Source organism: Propithecus coquereli, unplaced genomic scaffold, assembly GCF_000956105.1.
Source record: "Propithecus coquereli isolate 6110/MARCELLA unplaced genomic scaffold, Pcoq_1.0 Scaffold74, whole genome shotgun sequence".
Taxonomy (NCBI): Eukaryota; Metazoa; Chordata; class Mammalia; order Primates; family Indriidae; genus Propithecus; species Propithecus coquereli.
The window spans coordinates 4,084,631-4,088,538 of record NW_012153507.1 but is presented as its reverse complement, the minus strand read 5'-3'; the positions used below and the strand labels follow the sequence as shown (position 1 = coordinate 4,088,538).

Genomic DNA, 3,908 nt, shown 5'->3' with positions numbered 1-3,908 from the left:
GCCAGGCGTGGTGGCATGTGCCTGTAGTCCCAGCTACTCAGGAGGCTGAGGTAGGAGGATTGCTTGAGCCCAGGAGTTTGAGGTTGCAGTGAGCTATGATCATGCCACTGCACTCCACCCAGGGAGACAGAGCGAGACTCTGTCTCAAAAAATGTATATATATATTTCCTTTTCTTTTATGTTTGTTTTCCTTGTCTTCTTCCCTGTTCCCTATTGTCTGGATATTGGAACCTCTGTTTTTATTTCCTATGTCACCGTACTCTGCCTTTTAATTCTTTTTAGCTTCTTTCTGGGGATGTTCCTCTCTCTGAATGTTCCTCCATTGCATTGCTGTTTTCTTTTTGTTTCTATCTGCTATTTCTCTCTTTTGTGCTCTTTATTTCAACCTTTGTGTTTTTCTTCTTAATATTTCTCCTTAGTCTGTATTCTTCCTTTCTTCCTTGGAGGATACTTATTATGCTAAATTTTTTTGGTCTGTTACAGTAATTCTGCTTCATGTCATTTATTGAGTGCATTGCCCTTCTCTTATAGTAGTTGTCTAGTATTACAACTCCTCAAATGTCTAGTTATTTTGGTTTGAGAGTTCCTTTCATCAGGGTTGCCAGCTTCCCTGCCTAGGAATTTGTACTGGGCAAGGGCTACAAGTTGTGTGCCTCTGAGGGTGTTGAAGAAAAGGAAGGTGCACTCCAGGCACCCCCAGATTACTATGGTCCTTTCAGTTTGCTGCCACTCCTCCATATGGCTCCCACTGCTAAAGGGTTTCCTCAGGCTCTTACAAAGCACTGGCATTAGGAGGAAGTGGTCTCTCTAGATTCTAACAGACCAGCCAGGAGATTGGAGGGAGTGGGCTCCTCACCCAGCCAGACTTTTGGCTGCCCCCATAATGATATTAGCCCTCCTCTTCCTGACTCCCCATAGCCTGTGCTTTCTGAGCCAGTTTCTGTACAGAAGAGGGATGGCAATGGTCCTCCTAAGGCAGTGCTTGGATAAGGTGCTTGACCTACTTTCAGCTTGGTGAGTGCTATGAGGGAGGTCCTCTGGGAACATGGTGGAGTGGCACCCAGTCCGACTTCAGGTGGGGAATCAGGGGGCACATGGGATGTTTGGGCACAGAGAGGGGAATCAGAAAGGAGGTCTTTATGATGGAACTGGAATGCAAGGGGTGAATTGGAAGAGAGCATCAGGGAGAAGATTATGCAGGAGTTGCTAAGCCAGCAATGAAGGAGAAAATAGCAATAAAAACAGACAAGGCATCTAAATGCAGTGGATCAGATCTGAAAGATCATTGTTCAGCTTGGCGTTGGCACTCAGCACTTGAAGATGTGTGTCACTGAAGGACTCAAATCGAAGGAAGAGATTGCCGCCTAGCAACTACCTGTCTCTATTCTGTCATCACTCTTGACCGGATCGCCTCACTTAGCCGGTGCAGCTTTGGGGCAGTTAGAATCCAAAACCTGAGTTTTGTGTGCTGCTGTCTCTGGCTGCTTTCAAGATCTTTTGTGCTCCCCGACCCTTGATAAAGTAACCCTGCTGTTTGTGGCGGCTGCAGGAGCTGCCAGGCTGTGCTGTCCTTTCCTTTCTTTCATTTAAGCCATCAGGCACTGACTGCTGCAGACCTGTCCTTGCCCGCAGCCTGACTACCTTTGTTCATGTTTCAGAGCAGCCGCTTTTAGTTCATTTAACTGGAGCAGCAGGACACATACTTCGCTGTGAAGCCTGAAGCTATTACAGAGGTCTTCAAGAAAGGGCCACTTCCCCTATCCAAAATTAATCCTTAAGGATATTTTTAAAAAAGGAATTGTATAGGGGTGTTTTTTCTTCTGTGTGGTTTCTGTGGAAAACAAATGGATGGAGGCCTCAGGTGGTGACAGATCTTTCCTAAAGAAAAATGGTTCTGTGGTTTAGGAAGGGATGCTCTGTGCCTGCCGGGTTCGCTGTGCCCTCCGCAAGGGTTTGTTGATGCAGCGGTGCCTGGGAAGTGCTGGGGAGCTCATTTCTTGAACTGATTCGTAGAGAAGTGTTTCATCGCCCCAGGGAGCTCTACCTTCTGCCCCCTTTCCCTCGTGCCATTTAAAAAAGGTTAAAATACTGTGTTCCTAAGATCACAACTTTATGTTTGAAGCTTTTTTATTTTTTAACCTAAATGGGATGGGAATGAATATTTGATCAAGTCTTTTTATTTAAAAAAGCCCAATGTATTGAACACTATTATTATTGTTTTTTTCTAGCAAGTAGAATATTCAATTTTTGAAACATTTTATTTTGATAGATTTATAGAAAGTTATAAAAAATGTACAAGGAGGGGCCGGGCGCGGTGGCTCACGCCTGTAATCCTAGCACTCTGGGAGGCCGAGGCGGGCGGATTGTTTGAGCTCAGGAGTTCGAGACCAGCCTGAGCAAGAGCGAGACCCCGTCTCTACTAAAAAAATAGAAACAAATTGGCTGGACAACTAAAAATATAGATATATAAAAAATTAGCCAGGCATGGTAGTGTGTGCCTGTAGTCCCAGCTACTTGGGAGACTGGGGCAGTAGGATCACTTGAGCCCAGGAGTTTGAGGTTGCTGTGAGCTAGGCTGACGCCACGGCACTCACTCTAGCCAGGGCAACAGAGTGAGACTCTGTCTCAAAAAAACAAAAAACAAAAAACAAAAAATAGCTTTACTGTTTCTTTCTGATTACATAAAGATGACATATGATTCTTATAAAAATTTTAAACAATACAAAAAAGTATATGTGGAAAGTAAAAATCACCTGATATCCTACTAGCTAGAGATTACCATCACTGATAGTTTTTGATCATTCTTCCATACATTTCTCTAGACATACATAAAGACTGCTACATCATTTGACATAAGTGGTTGTACAAGAACATATATTTCACAATTCTTTTTAAATAAGAGAAAGAAAAAGGAAAACAGCCCTGTTGGAACTCTCTGCCTTGACTCCGAGCTCTAACTTTTCATGTTCTATTTGTTTGCTCATCTTGTCTCCCCTCCCCCATCTCTTTTTTTGAATTTTATCTAAGCTATAGACGAGTTAAAGGAATAGTACAATGAACACCCCCATGCCCTTCACCTAGATTCACTGGTGGTTAACATGTTGCCTCCGTTGCTTTTTTCTGTTTATATATACATTAATGAATAATTTTTTGATAAACTATTTGAAAATAAGTTGCAGAGATTATGGCATTTCACCCTACATTACTTCAGCATGCATCTCCGAAAAACAAACACATGCTTCAAAACGACAATGGATAGTGGGTGCATGCATTTTTTTTCAATGTGTTTTAATCCACAAAAGCTGTTGCTCAATTTATTTCAAATTTAGCCAGTGGAGGATGATTCAAGATAGCTCCAGGATGCAATGAATGTCATGTTAGAAATTTAGCTAACAAGTTGGGGGCGCTATGGTCAGTGTATCAATCAGAGTCCCAAGATTCTGGCATCTCTCTGAGGGTCTTAAGTTCTCCATCTCAAAGTGGTGATGGGGATGTTAATACTTCTGATGAAGGCACTGTGTCAAACACATCATGTGCATTTTCTCATTTAGTCTTAGTGACTGTTATTATCCTTATTTTATAAGATGAAGAAATTGAGGCCCAGGGAGGATTAGGGGAGACCCAGGAAGTTCCAGGTCCGTTTATTCACACAGTGAATAAATGATGGAACCAGATTTTAAAACCCAAAACCTGTGGCTTTTGCTGCTGTGCTAATAATGTAGTCTATGTGTAGCTGCATTGTTCTCACCTGGGACAGACTTGTAGGGAGAAACATCAGCTTAGAAAAAATATCTCTTTATCTTTGTTCTCAAAATTACTTTCAGAAAAACTATTCTCAGTGGGTTACTCTGACTCCAATTGCTTATATAAAAATAGACCAGGAATTCTTTAATGTATTCAAGGAAGTT

The 3,908-nt window shown here is 42.2% G+C and overlaps 1 protein-coding gene across 1 annotated transcript in view; it reads left to right on the top strand.

The window, feature by feature from the left end:
- FAXC (failed axon connections homolog (Drosophila)) overlaps positions 1-3,908 on the top strand; it is a 71,662-nt gene that overhangs the window by 8,118 nt on the left and 59,636 nt on the right. The gene's annotated exons all lie outside the window — the stretch shown is intronic.